The following is a 24,104-nucleotide window of genomic DNA, read 5'->3' on the forward strand; positions in this document are numbered from 1 at the left end:
GGGGCTATTTGTTTTGCTTCGGGAACAGAATGTCACCATTCACTGAGAAGAAGTACAAGGTGGAAATAGTTTCATTAGAGGGCGTTAAATTTTATAGTTCCTTCATCAAATGTGTCAGATTAATAGGAAGAAAGTGTTCTAAATGGTTGGCTTTAATTAGAACAATGAAGTCTGCCAGCAACAATAATCCATTTTTGGTCACCAAATGTTTAAGTCCTTTAGAAGTTATTCCATTTATTCTTAATTATGTTCTCATTTATTGAAGTTTAATCTATTTGGAAAAATACCAGTCCTAATGGTATGCTTCACGAAGCACGAATTATATTGCAGAATATTTAAAATAATTATTTATTTTCTAGTCTCTGCCTTTTGTGATCACCTTCTGTAATGCTTTTAGCATCATTTGATACATCTGGTCACAACATGTCGTATTGCTCTTAGATTTACTGTTTGGTAAGTATTTGCATCTGTTACAAAGGCTCCTTTTTACAGTCTTTGTATTATTGCCAAGCTGAGACCTTGATCAGCAGTAAAGATACAGAGATGCTGATTAATGCTTTTGTCATCTCAAGGGCTGATTACTGTAATTCACTCTTTCTGGGACTTTCAGCCCATGCTGTTAGGAAATTGCAACTGACACATTATGCTGCCATGAGGATTCTCTTCAAAATGGGATTATTTGAATGTATTACACTGATTATTAAATTTTAAAAAACCATGATTTGTTAAGTAGAAAAAAATTCATATTAATTATTACATGTATTTGGGGGATCTTAGAACATTACTAGTTTGAACCTGTCATGTGAATAATCATTTTGCTGTTCTGACCTTTCCTGTAGATCATCCAATTTAGTGAGCTGTGCTTATGAAGTCTATTAAGATTTGTACATCATCAAGAGACTAAATTATCTATTGATATTTTCTAAGCTGAATTTGTGTTGTTTTTCAATCAACGTGGAAATGCTTTGTGTTTACTTGAACATCTAAATTGCAGGTTTTCCTATTTCTTTTTTTAATTTGCGAGTGTATAATTATGGACTAGTATGAGTCTTCCTGAAGGCCAATTAATCACAGGTAGTGAAATTCACCAAATGACAGTCCATATTCAATGATAGTTTTGAATACTAAAATTTCATAGAAGACATAAAAAGTATTATTTTTACAATTTTTCTCCAGCTGTTTTAAATTTTGACAGAAATAGTTCTATTTCATTTTCTTCTTCTGAGCATATCTCTTTTTCACTGGTACATAGGTGAGAAAATCCTGGGGTTTTTTTAGCTGTCCTAAGCAAAATAATCAGGGTGGTTTTAGCAACCTGGGTAATAGCGTTAACCTGTTTATATATGCCAGTCAACACTGCCTAATTAGCAACCTTATGTTAGTGAAGTCTTTATCCCTCTAAGAGGAAGCCTGAACCTCTAAAAAGTCATTTTTAAGAGGTCAGTTTCAAAGTAAAAGAAGCTTATGCTTTGTACTATAATGACTACATGAAAGCTTTAATTTCTAACAGATTCTTGCATACCTATTTTTTGGTCAGCTAAAAAAATAAAGGTCTACAGCAACACTCAGACTTCGGAAAAATTCAAAAAAGCCACTCCGGTAGATTCTCTGGATCAAAGATAATTCTGACAATTTAGATTTTTGCCTGGGCTGTATAGCATTTCACTTCAATTTACATGCCTGAAGAAAGCATCTTCCAATGTATTCTCTTGCTATCTGAAACATACAATGTTATCTTGTTGAACAAACAGAACATACAGGCAGACGGACTCCAAAACTTGGTACAGGTGAGACCTGGTTTATGCTGAGTAACTTTTATCTAGTCTCTTTTTTACCTGCCTCAGATAGTATGAGGTGAGGAACCAACAGAAAATGGTGGATGTTTATCAAGTCTCTTGCCTGTTGAAGAAAAATATGTTATTTGCACTGAAATGGAGAGGGAAGTGAAGTTTAGGAGCTATGTATATCTTTGAGAAGGAGAAAGAGCACAGGCTGAGACCCACACTTAGAAGATGAGGTGTTGCTGTACAGATTTCTCCTTCAACTTTAATCTCTGTTACAAGTTAAAGGTTCTTCCACATGCAATGCTAAAATAGCCAAGAAGGACTCTAGATCTTTCTTTTTTTTTGTAACCTGATTTCCAGCCTTGTAATTAAGAGATTGAAATGTCTTGTTAAAATAAACACATTCTATGTTGTAAAGCGCTGTTAAGAGTCTCAGTTACATTGATAGATGGAATATATTCTCTCTCAAGGGGTAAAAAATATAAGAAAAGCAAAATATATAGGCATTTTCATCTGCACAGATGTATATAAGCATGATGTGAGCAGCAGGGACTTCGGAGCCTGGATGTGTCCCCTTTCCCAGCACCATGGGGGTGTGGGGCTGGGTTAACTGAACCCGGCTGTGGGGCAGAAGCAGCCCCTGCTGCTGCTTGTTCTGTGAGGGGCTGGCAGCAGAGAGAGACTCCCTGAGCCACTGCAGTGAGGAAGACAAAATAACTCACTTCAAACCAGATAATCCTTGAAACACAATAGAAGGATTTTCTTCTCTTTTCTCAGACTTATTTAAAACTTACTGCAGAAGGTAGAAAGGCTCCATGGGGGGCCCTTTGACTGGGTGGTTGGTGCTTCTGCGCTTGCCTGTGTTTACATTTTTGGCCTGTAAATTCTTCAGGGCAGAAATATCAACTTACGTTTAGTTGAGCTCTGTGTGCTTTTTCTGGAGTTTAATTATGATATTTGCAAGAAGTCATCTCTTCACTAGAGAAACCTATTTTTCAGCTGAGTTAATGCGGAGCTTGGCCTATGTCAGAGCTGTGGGATTTAAGCTGAGCACATCGTGTTTTGGTGAATGTCAAGATTTATTATCAGAGATTTATGATGTAAATTATTGATCTTAGATCCACTTTGGTCATTATCTATTTGGGGAAGTTAGTACCTTTTAATGTGTCAGTTTTATTGCTTTCTAATTTAACAGCATTCCTGAAACCATCAAAGCTGAAATAAACAGGTTCCCGCGTCCCAACCTCTTGAAATAACTCTGTTTTATTTTCATTTTAACAACTGCTTAAAGGGACAGGATTGGAAATTGAAAGAGTTTCTGCATTATAAAATTATTTTGCTTTACATTATAAACCTGGAAAGCAGCATCCTTAAGTCCTCAGTAAACCTATTATATTTCAAAACATTTATGTTACTGAGATCTGTTAATGTTATATCAAAATTCTGGAAAAAGTTTATCTTATACAAAATAACTGACATTTCTGTATTTATTACAAAGTATTGCTTAATGTTCGTCCTGTATTCTATAAATGTAATCTAAGAAAAGGTAATTTTTGAGCTCAAGGACTGTGGCAATGCTATGTGAGAAAGTTTTTTTTCCCCCATGAAAAGTTTAGATACTAAAAGAGTATGAGCCATTGAAAGTTATAATAAATCTCTGTATAGATATACACCAAACTGTCTTTCAGGAGTCAGGTCATGTTCTGATACGGTGGTTTAAGTTGCTTTTACAGTTTGTAGAATAGCAGGGGAAAAAAGTTGGTAGTATTGGCATTATTCATCATTTCTTTTGCTTGCAGTGGAAATTTTACAGCATAATCATTGTAGAACTAGTTTAAACTTGTCTCCTTGTACTGGCAATTTGTAGGTCTGTTCAAATAAACTCTTCTTTGAGCTGATATTTCTCACCACTGGCTGACTTGCTGAGCTTCTTAATCTCTGCTTCAGTTCATTAGACAGCAACAAGTGTTTCCAGTGACAAAAGCTGTAGGCTTGACTCCTGCTGACAGTACTGATGTATCGGTACATGCTCCTTATGTGGGTGAATGACGCAGAGGAAGTAAGAGCAGAGGATTGTGGCCATTAACTTTTCTTTAGCGTGTCCAACTTTTTACCGTTTAGTCTTGGTAGAACTTTTTCTGTATTGTAGTTTATAGCATTGAATTAAGGAGACAGGACTTTGCTTTGCTATGCTGAATCTCACCACTCTGAATATTGGAAAAAATAGGTAGGGAATTATAATGACAAAAAAGGTACGCTTGCATAACTGAAGTAAAATTCCTCTTCATCTTACACAGCATCAGTGGTGCTGAGAAATCAGTTTTATACTGACAAAGGTGATGTTTACCCATGGGGAAAAGAATTAGTGTAGCAGACAGTGTGCAGCTGCCCCTTTTTATGGAGATCCCAGTTTGGGAGGGCTGGTTCCCTAAGCTGATGGAGCAAGTGTGGCCTGAATTTTACTTTTCCACAGTTCCGTCTCACTAAGAGGCTGTTCTTCCATCCTCTGAATGTAGAATAATTTTTGTGTAGTCATTGATGCATTTCAGGATCTGATAGGAGTCTGTTGTGTTTCCCTCAATGTTTAGATTAATTTTAGTTTAGAAATTTAGAAAGGTGCAGCAGCAGGCTTCTTAAAGAGTGTCTCTTTCACCATATGTTATATGAGACTGTTTGACAGTATTCAGCTATTAGTTCTAATACGTGAGACCACATTTTATTCTAACATCATACTTTTTAATCCTTATGAAAGAGTAATTCACCTCTTAGAGACTGGCAGAAGCAGACAAACAGGATCCCTCCTTGTTCCATTACAGTGGAGTCGGAATGGCGTTCTTCAGCAAAGGGATCTCATGTTTTCCAGATCACTTGAAGCTGTTGAATTTCAGGGTGTGCAGGGTAGTGTTCTGCTTGTGCAGGTATATTAAGGGTACAACAGGACAGGAGCAGTCCCTGTTTCTGTGACTAGGTGGTTTTGTTATTTATTAAGGCTGACAGGACTGTTCTCGTACTATTCTGTTTTCACAATATTTAACTTAAATTCATATAAAGACAACTTATTTTATAGTAAATATAGTTAAAGTTACCATGTTTCTCTAATGCTCTCCAAGTATTCCTATGTCAAGTAAATAAAGCTTTAAAATATTTCCAAGTTACTTATACATAACAAAATTGACACTAAATTGCTATTGAAGTATGAAATAAAAGCTACTAAAGTGTTTAAAAACTTCGTAGGGTTTTCTAATATACTAAACAATCATTTGGATTTCAGTATCCTTGAAGTAATATTTTTTTGCATCCATCATTTTTGCCATTTGTTATAGACCAGGATCTACAGTTGAATCAGGGCAGCCTGAGGGCTATGAATGTCACCGGGTGCTATAGATGAGGCAATGGGGTTAGGAAGCTTAGAATTTTTAATAGAGTTTAAATTTTTTTACATAGTAAAAAAAAAAGAAAAGCCAGTGACGTATGTGAGTAGGGTTGTGATTATAGCTATTAAATGAAAACGAATATAAAATGTTCCTACTGTTGAAATCTCGGTGCTGCAGGGTAAGCCCTTGGTAACATTGCACTTCCCTAGGACCAGCACTTCAGAAATTTCTCACGTTCCTTTTCTAAGATGATCCTGGTGCTGGCAGACATGTCTTTATTTATTCATTTTAAAAGTTTATTTTAGAAGTTGCAGGAGTGGGTACCCCTGTGAGTGTTCTTGGAGAAAAAAAAAGTTGATATTTTGTGGTGTATGTCAGAGAATTTCAGAACATCCTGTTCAGTATTCTTTCTTGAAAAGACATTTAGAAGATGCCTAACCCTTCTTGAATATCTGTGTCTCAGTTTGTTTATCTTGAATAAAGCAGTTCTGGAAAATATGAGGGCTAATTCTTTTATCATTTATCATGGATTATTAGCACTTTCTTTTATAAAACAAATACTTACAAAAAGTGACTTGTATATCAAGACTTCTGACTGCTCAGTAATCCATTGATTAGTCATATAACAGCTATGAAACCCGTGACATGGAAAAGATTGGGAAGTCAAAGAGACATCAAGCTAGTGAGTTAGTTGGCCCATTCTTAGCAAGTGTACAGTAACTTATGATGATGTTTCTATAAATACCTTAAAACTGAATGAAGGCAATCAAGACAAACAAGTTTTAAACAGATCCGTATCACATACTGCTCTTTGAATGGAGGACAAATCCCAGAACAAGAAGATGATAGATAATTCTTACCACTAACTTCATATGACTTTGGATCAAACCCACTGGGGGCTCTGAAGTTGTTCCTGTAAAAATCACTCTGAAGCTTTTCATTCACTTCACTGGGATCCGCAGCATCCATAGACTTTATTTTGCTTTGAAATATTTTGGGGATCACAAATAAAACTGATGTATAATCCTTACATCTGTAAATATCTGCTGCCACATATAAGTCTAAAGATCTAATGATTAGAAAAGCTCTGCTATCAAAAGCTGTTCAAAATATTTGGTGGGAGGAGTCCGTTAAAATTATTATCTTCTAAATGCTTACTAAAGTTTGACTCTGTGAAGCAAATAACTATAATCCAAAGAATAAGATACGATTTCAAAGCATATGCTGAAAATACAAACAAATAAGGAACATGCATAGTATGAAGAAATGTCAAGATTGCTTTATTTATTTGTGACTATATTTTCTAAGGAACTCACGTACCACTCATTTGCAAATCTGAACTTTATGGATGGACTTTAACTTTGCTTGTATTCCATGAAATTCTTCATTTGCATTCTCTCTGTCTTTGAATATGGGGCTCACATGGAGGAACTTCTAATATAGTAGTTATGTTTCTTTAAAAGTGCAATTTCTAATGCCCAGTAGTCAGCTTAGCTTCCCTGTATAGAATAATAATCATGTTCCAAATACAGTTCTGACTCATCTTTAGTGATTTACGGTTCCTTAACGCTTCTTTCAGTACACTCAAATCTTTGGTCAAATATAACTTATATTAAGACAATGTGTCTGAGTCTTTGTGAGAGACAGAAAGAAAAATTATCCATTTCTGTAGCCCAGGTAACCATCTGCCACAGGACACCGCGGTGAATGTTCCAAGAGATTGCAATGGGTTCGTATTATGATTTTTAATCTGTTGTTATTTACTCCAAAGCAGTCAAAAGTGTGACAGGAGACATTTTATACAACAAGGTCTTTGCTTTCACAAAATAAGTTAAAATTATACCATGAGGTAACTGCAGAGTTGCATAAGGATGAGGGGAAGAAATGTTGAATAAAATGACAGTAAGTTGATTGTTGTGATGAAGTAGTCTCTTCTGGAGTTGAGAGCATAAGATATTCTTTGGCTAAAGCACTTGACTGGGACTCAGGAATCAAGCCCAAATCCCTTGAATCAACGCATTTATTGTACAGTTCTTAATGCAGGAAAATGGGATGTGAGAGGGCTGACTGGATCATCAGGGAAGCTCTGCAGCACAGCATCCTTCCCGTAAATTGATTCATCTCACGGGGAATGCCTAATTTCCCTGTTCTTTGACTCCTCAGCTGTAAATTAGGATTAACATTTCCTTCCTTATAAGAGGAAGAGATGTGGGAGGATACCTTTTTTAATTACAACATTATGCTCAACAGAAGAATGATGAAAGTTAGACCAACAAACAAATTAGTAAGACCTGTTAATAAAAGCTAAGTTCAAGGAATTCAAACACATATAATGTCTGACTGTCACAGTTCTACTCTCTGTGCCTTTTACTGGACTACTGGATTTGGCTGGTAATTTTAAATTAATTCATGAGTCTTGCTGTGTATTGAGAATATGAGAACAGCTGTACTGGGTCAATCCAGGCTGGGCTTCCTCAGTGGATGGAGACCTGCGGAAGAGCAGAGAACAGGACAGGCCTTCAGAGGTCCTCCCTTCTGGTTATATCCTTGCAGCAATCTGCATTTAAGGACTTTCTGAATCAGAGGCTGCATCTTTGTGTTTAATAGACTGTGATAGTTTTCTTCCATGAGTTGCTCTAACTGAACCCATATAAACTTTGAATATCTGCGTATCCAGTGACAATGATTGCCATAACTGTATCTCTGTCCAAACAATGCTATTTGTATTTGTTTTTAACTTAGTCTTATTTCATCTGATACTTCTTAATTAGCATTTAGTAATTATTATTTATTATGAAAAACCAGTGGATGATAATTCCCTGTTTACTTCTCCATGCCACTGCAAGTTGATCATTGTTATATTTTAACTGTTATTTTCCATAAAATCTTGCATTTAATGTCCACTTTCAGTTTCACTGGAGAGAATGGAGCATTAAGGAACTACAGAAGACTGAACTTTTAAGCTGCCTAGCTTTTTGACACAACAGAGGAAAATGCAGCTTTAATATTTCAGTAGCTGAAAGGAGACGGTTCAAAGAGTGTAGGCAAACAGTGATGATAATGTGTTGACAATGCATGAAATTTCTGATGTGAATTGCTTTATAAAATAGAATGATTTTTCAGGGATGCAAAGGTGACTATTAAAGCCTCCAGTTATAAGCCCTCAGGAGAAAAAAATCATCACTTTGGTTTTAGTGTTGCTCTCCAGCTGAAATGGGATGGATGACTTTTGATAAACATCTTGGAATCATAGAATCATAGAATGGTTAGAGTTGGAAGGGACCTTAAAGATCATCGAGTTCCAAACCCACTGCCTGGGGAAGGGACACCTCCCACTAGAGCAGGTTGCTCAAAGCCCCATTCAGCCTGGGCTTGAACACTTCCAGGGATGGGGCATCCACAACTTCCCTGGGCAACCTGTTCCAGTGCTTCACCACCCTCACAATAGAATTTCTTCCTAATATCTAATCTAAATCTCCCCTCTTCCAATTTAAAACCATTACCCCTTGTCCTATCACTACACTTCCTGACAAAGAGTCCGTCCCCATCTCTCCTGTAGGCCCCCTTCAGATACTGGAAGGCTGCTATGAGGTCTCCCCGTAGCCTTCTCTTCTCCAGGCTGAACAACCCCAACTCACTCAGCCTGTCCTCACAGGAGAGGTGCTCCATCCCTCTGATCATCTTCATGGCCCTCCGCTGGACCTGTTCCAACAGGTCCATGTCCTTCCTGCATTGAAGGACTCCAAAGCTGGACACAGTACTCCAGGTAGGGTCTCAGGAGAGCAGAGTAGAGGGGCAGAATGACCTCCCTCAACCTGCTGGCCATGCTTCTTTTGATGCAGCCCAGGTTGTGGTTGGCTTTCTGGGCTGCCAGTGTGCGTTGCTGGCTCACGTTGAGCTTCTCATCCACGATCACCCCAAGTCCTTCTCCTCAGGGCTGCTCTCCAGCCATTCTCCGCCCAACCTATATTTGTGCCTGCGATTGCCATGTCCCACATTGTCATGGTTTCGGCCAAATTTACCAAAACCAGACTGACAGATGGCCCACAGGTGCAGGACCTTGCACTTGGTTTGGTTGAACTTCATGAGGTTTGCACGGGCCCACCTCTCACGCCTGTCCGGCTCCCTCTGGATGGCATCCTTCCCTCCAGCATGCCGACTAGTCCACTCAGCTTGGTGGTGTTGGCAAAGTTGCTGAGGGTGCACTCCATGCCACTGTCCATGTCTCCAACAAAGATGTTAAACAACACGGGGCCAGTACCTGTAGTGCAAAGGACCGTAACAGAGGCTATCTTGATGCTGGTAATCTGTTCCGATTTTTTTCTGATTCTCTATTCACTTTTTGTAAGAAATTAAAGCAAATTAATAGAAGGGAGGATTTTTAGAAGAAAAGAATAGGATAGGAATAGTATTCAGGAAACAGACTGACAAAACTGATACTTTATTTACATGGTTCTGTAATATTTGTCACAGAAGAATAGAGTATAATGGACTTTTCCTGTGTCCCACTAAAGAATAAATTGTTATCTGTAGAGTGAGAGCTGTCGTGGAAACAATGGACATGTTATATATTATGGATATCTTATATATGATGCACACCTGAGGCACAAATAAGGAACGAGAGAGTTCAATCTGATTCCATCTTATAGACACAGTTCTGCACAGGTTGTGTTGTAGGAATACAAGAAAGCACTCTGCCTTGGAAAAGCTGAGGCTAAGCCTTCTGCAATTCCTGAGAGAGGCATGGAGGTGCTGAAATCTGTCTGCTGCCTGCTGAGGCCCTGGATGAGGTCTTCTAGCACTGCGAAGACCATGGCCTGTGAGAAACCTTCCTAGTAGGCTTTGGAGGGACAGTTATGTTGCTTCCTGCCTCCTCAGCTACTCAGAAAGCCAGCAAATATGTGTTTTGTCATAGTGAGTAACTGTTTTCTCAGTGACCCTCCCATCACTTGGCTGGGAGTCATGGTAAAGAGGGATGCCTGATCCCAGTCAGATTGCTTCTGGTACTTAACAGTTGATGGATGTTTGTGTTCCTTTCATAGATGGAGTGAAGTGCTCAAATAATGAGCTCTTCTTTACTAAAATAAATAGGCCAGATACTTGAAAGTGCTTTTATGAAAAACAAATACTTGTTATTAAAATAGCTGGGAGTGATTTATGACTGAGTTCCCTACATGGAGGATTAAGCTGAAGGACTTTCTAATCTTCTGGGAACAACTCTGGAAAATAAAGGATGGACTGATCTCCTTAGAGAATCTGATATTCTGTATGGAATTTGTGAGAAGCCTTGTTGAAACATGGTCACAAACAAGACCTCACAATGTAGGAGCCAACACAATCATCCCCCAGCACCTCCAACTGTAGGTCCAAACTGGAAATAACTACCCTGAAAATGATCATGAGTGTGAAGACAGTGCTCTTGGAGGAATAGCACTGGTTTTGTTGTGCTTTCAAGTAGGCACCATTCAGCACCATTCAGGAGTATGCAGGAACGGTACTGCAAACATAAATGTGATATTTGAATGACAGTATCTTTGAAGTAGTAGCAGCACTTGGTCCTGCAAAATTCACTGCAAGTCTCCAGAATTCAATGCATGGAGATACCATTTCCATTATATATTCATTATTTTGTTGGCACTTGCCTGTTTTTTCACCCCTAAATGTTACTCAACATAATTAGGGTCTGGCTGATGAAAATGGTGAGAATTTTTTTTACAGTGTCATGCACAGACAGGCTCTAAATTAGGTATCTTGCTCAATATGATGTCCTTGTCCACATGATTTCTTTAAACAATGCTAGTCCTTCAGCAAACAGAACAGACACAAATACTACAGGGAACTCAGCTCCTGATATTTCTAATGTTAAAAACAAGCAGATAAACATTTTTACCTATTGGAAACTCAGTTTGCAGCAGACTCAGTTTGCCACCAGAAATTATTTTGATTTTCCTTTCCTGATTTCTCAATATTTACAGGTCTACTTCACAATGCATCACATTCATATCTTAATTTAATAGGAAGATTCTATATTAATGGTATTTGTATGATCCACCTATGCTAACATGATATCTGAGTGTTTTGAAATTTTACTTTATACTGTAAGATGATTAGCTATCTTACTATGCCTTCCAGTTTTATGGATGCAGTCTCCATGTAAAAAGACTGACTGGTTTCTGTAAGGCCATGTAGGAAACTTGTAGTAGTTTGGAGAACCGAGGCAGGTTCATCTAAATTTGCAGCTGTTGGCCTAACCACTGGATATTCTTTTCTTTCTGTCTGAAAGCTTTGTGGCTCAAGAGAAAGGAAATTGAAATAGCTGTTTCAGACCACTGTGCTATACTGAAATCAACTTACAGGGAAGGATTCATAACGTGTGACTCAAATTATTTCTGTATCTGTATCTCTTGTTCACAAGGATGAAAATATTCTTGCTTTTGATAAAAGACTAGAGAGATACAAATACAGAACTGTTTCCTTTCAAGCATGCAAACAAACATCAGGCATCCAGTACCTGAATATACCCTGAATATACTGAGAATACCTGAATAGTGAACACTTCATTATCTGAAGGAAAAGGACATTTCACAAGGTGAGAACCCAGGTGGCTGGAACTGGCAAAACCCCTTGCTTAAGAGGCACCAACCAATCTTCCAACAGAGGAAATGGGAATTCTTTGAAGGATCTGGATTTCTGTCAAAATTAGTGATTTTAAAGGGGTAGTGTCCTTGATGTGATACTTTCACTGCAAAGATAGAGGGGCTGGGAAAAATGTGCGTGCAAGTATGTGTGACAGAGAAAGAGAGATTGTTGGAGCAGCAGTAAACTTAATTAAAACATTGCAGCTGTTCCATTATTATTTCACCTTCAGATATGACTGCATTATATAATGCCTATTTAAAGGAAACTTCTGGCTCTTAGGATCATAGGGTCACAGATAATTCAGGTTGGGAGGGACCTTAGGAGGTCAGCCAGTCCCTTCACAGTCTGGGCTGCTGCAAGGGTTCTTCCTTCCCAGGGGCAGCGCTTTGCATTTCTCCTCATTGAATTTCATGAAGGTCCTTGAAACTCCTGTCAGCCTGCCTGGATCTCTCTGAATGGCATGCCTACCCTCCAGCATATCAGCTGGCTCCTGCACCTTGGTGTAATCAGCATACTTGGAGAGAGTGCACTCCATTACCTCATCCAAGTCACTAATAAAGATGTTAAGCAGGACAGGTGCAAGGATACATCCCTGCAACTCCACTCTCTACTGGCCTCCAGGCAGAGTATGACCTATTAACCAGTACTCTCAGAGCCCTGTCATCTCAGCAGTTTTTTACCCGTCTGATTGTTCACCCTCCTATCTGATGGGCGAAAATGGATGATTCTTACAAGAACAGGAATGGGTTAAGAAGGGAAGAGTGGCTTGTTGAAAGTGCGCTGGTTTGTGGCATAGGGACCTGAAAATCTCTGCTGAGTGAACAGTAGTGCTACCTTGATGTCACTTTATGTAATTCAGGGAAAATACTTGAGAATCTCCCAAACTTGTGTCTAGCCTTCTGTTATTACCCACCATTTTTATTTTTGCCAGTGCTGTTTTTGGCATGTGGTGCTACTTTGCTGGTTTAAGATAAGTTTTCCATTCAAAATGTCAGTTTTGTTCTGTATAAATGGGCTCCCAAGGGGGTGTGAGGTGGTTGTTAAAGAGCAATGTGGTGGCTCTGCTTGCAGAATGTGGACTTTGCCCTCCTCCCTTGCTAAATACCTGGCTCTTGTATTATTCTTCACAGCTGACTGCGCATTGTTATGTGTAATGGTATCTTAATTTTAGTACAGGTGATGTGTTTTGAAAGGGAAAATGAAACAAAAAGTTACACTTCTGCTTAATCAGCCTGCTGTAAAATTCTGGCTCACTGGGACACAGACATGTTAAGAGTGAGATTAAAATGTACATCCCCTGGGTAACGTGTGAGAGTGGCATTTAGAAACTCTTGTATGCTAGAAGGGTTAGTGCTTATCAGCTGGAAATGTTTTTTATATCCTGATGAAAGCTAAAGTGCTGAAGTAGTGAGTAGGTTTCTTTTCACTGTGTCTGAAATAAAGAAGATTAAGAAAAAATGTAATGTGAGTTAGTGTATATGTGGAGAATGTCATTAATTGTCTTGGTGGTATGCAGACAGTATTTTACAGTAATTCTAGTACGACTAGTAGAATTTTAATGGCACGCTGCTTTGACCTGCTATCAATCACGTTGATTTGCATATCATTTGCATAATGATTTGCATATCACTCACATGTTACTCAGTAGATTTTGTACTGCTAGAATGGCAGATTAATAAAACGATTGTAGTAGCATTACTCCAGAGAAAGGGATCACCTTCTAAGTTTCTCTTTTTTCTACTATTTTCCAAAATAATTTATCATTATGTTTTTTAGAATTTGAATATTATTTTCATCAGAATTAGTAGCAAATCCCAGATGGACCATGTCAATACTAACTAACAGTTCCCTGTTAGTCTCTCTCATCCTTAGTTAGTCCACTTTATTTAAACCTATCAAGATAGGTTTACTTTGTGATCAAAGAAGTGTACTTTGACTATGACTATTAAAATATTTAGCATATTTAGCTAAACAGAGCTGACGACAGAGACCTTAAATGCAACAGTCGAAAACCTGAGACTAGACATATAAGCTATTGATTTGATATCAATAATTAAAAGTATTTGAAAAATAGTTTAATACAGATGTATTAATGTTACAAAAGCTTCTGACTTGATTGATAGCCGGCCCAGCTAGCAGGGGAAGTTTCCAGAATAAAAATTGTGTCTGATGTGCATCTGCAGTGATTCAAAGTGGGCAGGACTTAGACCAGAGCCAAAAGACAGCCACAGAAGTTGTCAAATAAGGTTGTTTATTTCTGGCCAGGAAGAAAACTTGTTGGCTGTATGCATTTCCCAGACAGCTCTGTTGCAGTTTCAATGTGCTATTGAACCACAAGCTGGTTATTCCTGAAGTTCATTTTTATTATTTAGCTTTGGCTTTCTGGTAAGTAACCTCTTGGGGTGGATCTGTGCTCAGAAACAAAGACTGAACTTGAGAGTTTTTAACCTTCAAGCTGTGGGCACACAACAGGTCTCTGTACAGTGACCCAGCGCTTTGGGAGAGTTGAGCCTGGGTTGGCTACTGATGGGTTGATCCTTAGTGCACTTGGTCATGACCCTGCCTCATCCGCTCAGACCTCATAAATAAGAAACTGGACCTGTTCTAGCTGTATTTAAGTTCTTTTTCTCTATTGTTTTGCTTTGTTTTTTTTTTTTTTTGGCCTGACAGTAGGAGTAGTTGTTCTTGAGAATGGGTTCAAACCTAAGTATAACAGAAAATGCCACCATATCCCTAGAAGCTTGATCCTGAAACATCAACTCAAGAACAGCTTTTACACTGAGTTAAGTAGTGACTGAGTGAAAGCTCGGTGTGTAGTACTTTGCTTCAACCCCATGCATCTAGATTTATTAGAGATTTGTTGTGGGTCCATACTGCATAAAAATCCAGAGTGGCCACAAATTTCCTTCAACTTCAGTATGAGAGAAAGTTATTACATTCAGAATGTCTTTCTTCCTAACTTCAAAAGTGTATAATGTACACCAAATTTGCATTCCACTGGCCTGTAGTAAAATGCCTCGTTGTGTCAGGTCACTGCATCAAGTTCAAAGAACATATGTGCTGAAGAAACCTGTGAAGTATTTGTTTCTTTTTAGTTGAAAGGTTACATACGTTTGCATTGACATGGCAGGGTTTCAGTTAGTAGAAGTGCTGTTGTAATGTCAGTAGACTTTTTTTTCTATTTATTTATAGATTCCAGAAAAGCTTTTATAATTCTCAGTAGAGATGTCCCCTAGAATTCTGGTGACACCGAAGCTGTTTTGTTGTTAATAAACCTTCCTCAGAGCCAGGCTTTGACATCATGAGTGTTCCCAAAGAGCCTTTTTGCTTTCAGTGGAAGATGTACAATTGTTTTTCAAACTTTTACTTTTTTAATGAAATTTTTCATCTTTGTTTAAAGAAATAATTTTTCACATAGCCCAAAAGGCCTCTCCTCAAGCAACATCTCTGCATGCTTCTTTGAGTTCTTGAAAGAGATTTGTTATGTAAAATTTGCTTTGCATTAGTTGATAATAGACATTCTGCAGCTATTTTAGTGCCTGGTAATGAAGGCCCTTTTAGCAGGCCATATGTATACTTCTGCTGTCCTTATTCTTGACTGTTCCCAGTTAATTGGGAGCTCTCCAGCCTCACCTGTTGGTTTCACACTTTCCATAACTATTATTGACATAAGAAAAATTCTGGGGGGAAAACAAGTAGATCTAATCCCAATGTATATGTATGAACTGTATATGAATTCAAATAGCCACTGGCTAAACATGACTTGCAAGAATATTGGATGGTAAAATGTATATGGTATATGTAAATCACAGAAATTAAAGATTGAATTTCAGTCTTAATTCTAAAATTCTGGGATTTTTAATGGAAAATGTATCTTGGAAACTTTTTAATATATTTCCCCATATGCATATACCCATGTATGAAAATTTTTCAAAGCAAGCATATTTCATCTCTTTAAAAGTCTGTAGAGGAAGTACTCTGGATGCTATAATTTTCTGATATATACCTAAAGGGTGAATAAAAAATATTCCTCACTAGATACACTGTATGCCCCTTCCAGATACCAACTTCTATTTCCAGGTTTTACAGCTGTTCCTGTTAGTGAACTGGCAGTTGCTGTGATGGGATTACCCTGGGAGACTGAGGCACCAGGCAAATCTCAAAACTTCAAACAAGCCTTTACTTAGGCTTAACAACTGGGAATCAAGCATTTGTCAAACAGATTAGCCAAGCCTTGGGTACACAGTATTGCAAGACTTATGTTGTGTTTGGCCTCGATGACCGAAGTGTTTGGTGGTTCTCAGGTGTCTGAGGTCAAGATGTCCCGACTCAAGAGCTCTTCAGTGATTGAAACTGGAGCTGAAATGAGTGTCGTCTTTTTTTCCCCAAGCTCCACTCGCATCACTGGTCTCTGGATAAACATTTCCCATGGATTAGGACAAGTCTGGTCCAAAGGATGGGAATGAATCTGTTGCAGCTTGTCTAGGCAGGTGTTATTCCCCAACACTTGTCCACCCCGGTCTTTTCAGGTATGTATGTGTGTTTTCAGACTTGTGCAGGTTATCTGATACCTTCAAGGAGTTGTAGGTTGGGTGCTGTTATCTTAGTCTTACTGTTTCTATACAACTATACGAAGGAGGCAGATGGCACAAAATAGTTCACCTTCTAACCTAAATCAAGTAATCTTGTTGTATGCCTAGGTACAAAGCAAACTGGATATGCATCATGTTTTGCCTTAAATCAAGCAGGCTTGTAATATAGTGGTACATTACGTTTCATAGATAGGCCCTCCTGCTGCACAGGGCTACTCTGTTGTGCCAGGTTGATGGTACTATATTGAATTCACATTTTCTATTGGATTTTCAGCAATCATACTAAAAAGGAAAAAGAAGAAAAAAGCCATACATGAGCATATTGGGCAGTGTTTTCTTTATATGACTACAATTTTCCAGGGAAAGTTAGATTAAATCTGGTTTTTGTGGGGTGTCTAGAGATAAAGAGTAGCAATGAAGAAAATAGGTGCGACAACAGTCAGTTTAACTTCAGAACCCAAACTGTTATTTCAAGATCTGATGCACACAGTGGATGTGAAACTTCTGCATTCAGAGTACAGTAAAATAGCTTTTCTTAGTATTAAATAAAAAAATCTATGTCTTATGACTAAGCAAAAGTCTCCAGTCTGCTCCCAAAGGATTCACTCTTAAGCCTTAGGAATTTTTTGTCTTATTTTGAAATATTGCAAATACTACAAGATCTTCTTTGCTTTACAAATCTAAAAAAGGGATAAATATAAGAAAAAATTATTACAAAATATATGATGTTAGAACATAAACATGCCTTTTTCAATCATTAAAAATTCAAAAGGAATGGGTCTGTATTTGTATTAAGATGGATTTTGCATTCAAACAATAAGTAGTTTTTAATACAATTTAAATACTGTAATAGTAGAGATTAAAGTAATATAAAATTACATTTTTTTAATGTAGAATTTCACAGAATTCATACTATGTATTTGCAGAGCTCTACTTTGCTGAAATAATTAACTTTAATTCAGATCCAGTATTAACTGAACCAAACGTTATTAACAACACATTAGAATACAAATGCTAATTTAATAAAGAATGATAGATTCATTTAGCTCAGCATGGTCATCCTCTCTGCTGAATTTTCTCATTTGTTTTCAGTTTGCAGAGTCTCATGGCACAAATCAGGAATAGGTTATGCGTGGCTGCTTAGTGGTTTCTTAATTAGTATTATAACCCACTTGCTTTGCTAATAGCTTTGCATTTTCAAGAGTGTATCTCACTTTGCTGAGGAATCATCACTGCAGCTCTTCAAGAACAGGCCGGTTAAGGAAACAATAGAAATGAAATCCTGTATAATCTTGCAAAACATGTTTGATGTGTTCTGTGATCCAAGTGAATGTTTTTTGTTGTAGGTTTCTTATCTGTCGCTCTGTGAAACCTGGGCTGCCATATGACCTGACTACTAGACTGTATCTTTAAAGGTGGTACTATCATTCGTTGTGACTTTAGCTAGGACATATTAAATGCAAAAGTTCTTGCTACATGTAGGCCAAATATATAATCTCTGTTGTTTTTTCATTTCTACTAAAAAAGGATAACAGTGTGTTATCAGAAGCAAAACACCTGTTGAGTGGAGAGGTCACTGCTTTGCTCACTGCTTAAAAGCTTTCTTAAAACACCTTGTGTTGCACTGCTGAGAAATGCAAATGTTGATTTTGCATGGTAATGAGAAGCTGGAGGTTGTGACACACCAAATCATGCATCTTGCGGGCATGATCTACATGGTGTGGACCTGTCTTGAATCAATGGGGCTGGTGGTACTGCAGAGCACTCGGGTGGGCAGGCAGAGCTGCACCCTCTGCTCAGTGCAGAGAAGTGGGTTCTGCGAGTCCCTCCTTTCATCTGGTACTCCTGGGCACTGATACAGTGCAGTAAAAGGTGATAACTACCTACTTCCGAAAGGAAGGAAGGACATTGACCTGTTGGCACGGGTCCAGTGGAGAGCAATGAAGATGATCAGGGGGCTGGAGCAACTCTCCTGTGAGGACAGGCTGAGTGAGTTGGGATTGTTCAGCCTGGAGAAGAGAAGGCTACGGGGAGACCTTATAGCAGCCTTCCAGTATCTGAAGGGGGCCTACAGGAGAGATGGGGAGGGACTCTTTGTCAGGGAGTGTAGTGATAGGACAAGGGGTATCAGTTTTAAATTCAAAGAGGGAAGATTTAGATTAGATATTAGGAAGAAGAAATTCTTTATTGTGAGGGTGGTGAAACACGGGAACAGGTTTCCCAGGGAAGTTGTGGATGCCCCATCCCTGGAAGTGTTCAAGCCCAGGCTGAATGGGGCTTTGAGCAACCTGCTCTAGTGGAGGTGTCCCTGCCCATGGCACTGGGGTTGGAACTCTATGATCTTTAAGGTCCCTTGCAACACAAACCATTCTATGATTCTGTGAAAATGACAGAAGACACAGAAGACACAGTTACCAGTTTAAATGCTTTAGTGTATTTAGGAAGAATTGTTATTAAAAATTACCAGTATTTTTTAACCAGTAAAAAAGATTTAATTTCCTCTTTTCTTATGAGTGAGAAATAAATAGTCATGTTGTACGGTTTGAACTAATGTCGGTCTTGTTTAATGATTATTCACCAGCTCATGAAAGAGGCTACAGGGTATAACAAAACCAGAGTACACTTGCTCAGCACTTGGTCAAAGGTTTATTTGAAGTTCATGCTACACAGATGGATAATAGTTTGAAAGCGCAGATGGAATTTAAGGAACAGCAAGTTCAGTGGGAGAATGACTGTATTGAAGAGAGGGAGAAAACTGAGCGAACCAACAGCTTGAGAGAAAAATATTGAGATCCAGCTGGTTATTACACAAATTATTTCAGCTTCTCCTAGCATATAAACTGTGAGGACAAACGGCAAATGTTTTACAGGAATTGGCTGCTTCCTCACTATTCTCTTATTCAAGAAATGCCTCTCAAACCTAATTCAAATACTTTTTGGTTTTTTTCATTGATGTTTTATTGGGAGTTAGTGGAAGAGAGAGACAAGGATCTGTCTAAAAAGCAAGGCAGAGCTAAAGGACATGAGGAGAGAAAACTCAAGTGGCTGGAGATTTTAACCCCAGGATTTTTTAATCCCAAGAGAAGGATTAAAAAAACAGTCTGGTGAGGAGAGAAGGTCCAGTGGGAAAAGCAACTGCCAAGCTCACCAGTCTGCAGGTTCTGCTTGCGTTGGGTGCCTGCCTCTTGGCATATCTTGTTTCTGTCCAAGTCCTTCAACATCATCTTCCTTGTGCATCCTCCTGGGAAAGGCAGGGCATGGAAAAAAGCCTTGCTCCTTTTTCCCAAAAAGAGTAAAAGGGAGGATACTCCCAACTAGGTTTCAACCACCTGCTTCTTTCCCTGAGCTGTGTCCACTTGTCAATCCTTTTGCATTTACCTGCTTTCCACTAATGCCAAAATTAAATTGTGTCTGCAGTGATTTAACCTCATGCCAGTGCATTATAGACTTTAGCTCTCACACTCATTTTGTTAATCTGTTTACTCAAAACCTACCAGTCTTAGAGGACCGGTACACTCTTTCATCATAATCAAGTGACTGAACTACTCTTTACTTTCTGATTTTCACGTCACAGTTTTCCTGAAAAGTTTAATTCAATAAATAAGATCTGATAAGCAAAAAAATGTAAAATTCAATGAAAACACAGTTTTGTAGAACATTTACATATTTTATATTATTCTTTCAGTTCACTGACTTTCTAGTATTCCAGGAATAAGTATGCAGAAGATGTTTTTAGCTAAGCTATAAAACAAATAAAATTCTTTTTGAAGTACTAAATTCCATATATATGAAATTCCAAGAACAATGTGAGATCCATCATTCAGAATAGGAAGAGAAGTCTCAGCAATAAATTCATTCCTTCAAGCAGTGATATAAAAAGAGAGAAAAAGAGAAAACTAAAATTATATAATCAGATGAGTTAAGACTATAATTTATTGCTGTGCTATGATTTATATCCTGCTGCTACAGATTGTCTCATAAGTGAAGCCACTATAGTCGAGCATTTAAATTCAATTTTTTTTTAAGTTTGAATGACTTTTTCTTCAAAGTTGTATGATTCTATATATTTATATTCTAGTTTATTAAAAAGCCAAAATAACTCAGAGCTTTCAAGGTTATTTGCTGAGGATAACTAATTTTGTATGCAATTTTTATAGCATAGATATATGATAATTGTAAAACCCCAAACAAATAATTCTGCATCATATTTTGCTGATTTAAAATAAACCTTTTTCTTCATGACAATGTGTCTGTGGATCCCTGCTGTAGGAGCTGAGAGTCTTTCTTCATAAATAAACAGAAATAAGTAGTAAGTTGTTATTGATTTTTGTGTGTGTTTATTGGATCCAATACTGCAGAAGCGAAACCATTTCTGGTTTCTCTCTTTCCATGAGCTGGGCTATTTCTTCCAGAAGCACATTGAAATTTACTGTGCTACCTTATCATTCTTTTGATTCTTTAATTTTATAAACAGTGTTCATTGTTTTTTTTTCCAGTTTTTGAAGTAATACTATTTTTGTGAGTTTGATCTATTGGTAGCATCAATGCCTTATTTGATCTTTGATGGAGAAAAAAAAATATTTTTAAATATCAATTTTTGACACTTTTAGAAAGGACCCTTTCTTTCTTTTTCCATTCTGTTGAGGATTTTTTTTTTTTCGTGGAGTTTATACTTCCTGTCAGACAATAAAGAAAGTGAAGGATGTTTGTCTTCTTTTTGAAGGAAATCTTGATGCTGACAGGATCAGTGAAGGGCTTCTTTTTGAAGGAATCGCAGCATGTGATTGTACCTTCCAGCTAAGAGTTTAGGATTGAAAACAACTGGAGAGGACCTTGCAAGGTCATCTTAAAGGATTTAATAGGGGAAGATCCAAGCATTTATATCAAAGATCTGTTGATTCATTTTCTGGACATAAGATAATAGTAGTGTTTCAGCCCTTACATACGAAGGGTCCTCTGAACCTCTAAAAGGAGTCTGAAAACGAAAAAGAAGTACTAGTGCAATTCAGGGAAAGAATACTAATTCTCCAAGGTTAGAAAGTCGCATCTTGTGAAGACATGTCTATAAAGCAGTGAATCACCATGCAGATGTGCCCAAGAGGTGCCAGTGGCCATACACTAAGTGTCTTTCACTGTCCAGCTAGTCAGCTTTACTGAGAAATTGGGTATAATAACTCATGGAATGCTGTGCTAAGGGAGTTATGTGCCTTCTAGTACCTAGGCTAGTTTTGTCTACCCTAATGTGAGCAACTCTGTGTGGGACTGCTCAGAGCTGTGCAAACATACCTTTGGTTAGTAAAGAGAGCTTCCTTGAATACTTAGAGACACCAGAACTGTCTCGACCTAAACACAGACAGCATTATATCCCACTGCATCCTACTCCCTCTAAGTGTGTCGTGGTTTCGGCTGAATTTACCAAAACCAGACCGACAGATGGCCCTTCCCCCCCCTTCTCTCCCCGCCAAAAGAGGAGAGAGGAGGAGAAAGAGATAAGGAAAATCAGAAGTTTAGAATGAACTAAACTACTTTAATGAAGAATTAATATTAAAATAAAAATAAAGAAGAAAATAATGAAATAGATACAATATATACAAAACCATATCAAGCTCCCAGGATGACAGTCACGTCACCAGCAGGCACTGGGGAAGTCCCAGACTGGACTCAGTGACGAATGGGAACTGGATTCCAGCTCTGGAGTCAGGACCACGCGGATCGGGATCAAAGGCAGATGAACAGACAGAGTCCTCTCTGGACGTCGGCCATCGCAGGAAGGGGGCTGACCCTTTGATCCCTCAGCTTTTATACTGAGCATGGGGCAGATGGGATGGAATACCCCAGTTGGTCAGGTTTGGGTCACCTGTCCTGTCCACTCCTCCCCACCGATGTGATCCCTCGACGTTTTTTCTGTTTCCGACACTCTAAGGGGGCAAATAACGAAATTGCCTGACCTTGGTTGTTATAGCAATAAGTATAAGCAAGGGCCTCTCTGCATACCGTTCCTTGGCATGGAGCACAAACATTGGTCTTATCATTCTGAGAACGAGCAGTTTTCTCCACAACATGCCGTTAATTTCAGAGAGTTAGAGGAGGCCTAGCTAGGATGTAAAGTTACAGAACAGAAAATTGGTTGGGTTTTACTTCAAACCGGGACAAAGTGTTACAGAAAATTTCCTTCCTGGGCTGGTCCAACCTGGACTTAATGGACTTCCAGTGGTTTTGGTTGCACTTTGAAAGAAGACCTAATGCTGGGTTGTAGGATGATGATTCTGGTGACTCAAAGCAGAAGTGTTTTTACATTAAACATTATTGTGCTTTGTAGAGTAATGTATGGAGGTCCCACAGTGTGAATCTACGTCAGCCTGGCATTTAGAGAACAGACACTTGCAAATAAAATTCTTTAGCAGAAGGTGACTGAGCTAATCACATTAATATTATTAGATAGCACCATCATTTATCAGTTCCAGTCATCGGCTCATAAGGAAATATCAAGAAATTTCTATCTATGAAGAGACTGAAACTGACTGTTCCCACTTTGATAACGACTGAAGCAGCAGCTTTATAAATAGAGAAGGTAGCCTGCACAGACCTCTGCTATATGTACCTGACTGTAAGAAGGAGATTGGGTTGAATGAGGTTAAAATGAGGGGCTTCCCAAGCAGTGTCGAAATGCTGTCACTTCAATGGTCTTGTCTTTGCTAATGTCCCCCTAGAGCACGTAGTCCTTTGAGAGAGGACTTCTCTGTAGGCCTGTAGATTTCTGTCCTTTCCTCCTGTGTTTTTCAAAGGGATGTCAGGGAAATACTGTGTATCTTCTTTTGTCAAATCCATCTTAATTATTTAGTCTGAGTAGCTCAAGAATTACTCTTTTTAAGTAATTCTCCGATTTCCCTTTCTGCAGAAGAAATAAGTGCATCCCACTTGAGCTACGTGGTATCAAGCTTCTGCCAAGGCGTAGAGAAAAAGATTAAAAACGAGAGAACTTTCAGTCCTCATCTTCTCTGATACAAACACCAACCTTTTCATCAGTCAAGTTTTTGTAATTAAGTGTTTTAAGAAGAAGAAAAGGTTATATATGCTGTGAAGTAATTTGATAAATCAAGGAGGATGAGGGTTTTAAGTATAGGCTTCGAGGAGGCCATTAGGGATTTTACTGAGGATAGTTTTAGTGGAGTGCAAACAGCGCATGATGCAATTGAAAGGGGTTATACCAGGATACTTTTATATGCTTGATGTCCCTGAAAATAAGAGTTTTTAAATATCTTGGAGATAAAATGGTGAAATGTGAAAATCGTAGCAAGGAATGAAGTATTGTAATAAGATCAGCAATCCATAGGTAGTTATATGTAAAATAAAGTAAAAGCGTTAAAAAGCAGGTAACTTGTTCTTTTCAGACTAAACTCAAATCAGCACTTATCTTTGCAACGGAAACTGACTTTTCTGACTGTATTTACAGTGTTCGTAGGCTTCTGTTGTCACTGAAATACACTGGCTTCAGTTCCTGTTTCTAGTAGAATTTACACATAAAACTATTGCTGAATAATATGCTTTGGAAGCTGAGACTCAGGAAGGGATGTCAGGAATTTAAATGCAGGAATTTTGTAGATGGCCTGTTTTGACTAAGTTGATTAAATGGTGTCTAAGTTCCTGTTGTTGACATAGCCACCAGCCCTTTGGAAGATTCAAGCAGGCATTTCCCTGCAGGCTGTCTGCATTTT

This window comes from Numenius arquata, chromosome 2 (genome assembly GCF_964106895.1).
Source record: "Numenius arquata chromosome 2, bNumArq3.hap1.1, whole genome shotgun sequence".
Lineage (NCBI taxonomy): Eukaryota > Metazoa > Chordata > Aves > Charadriiformes > Scolopacidae > Numenius > Numenius arquata.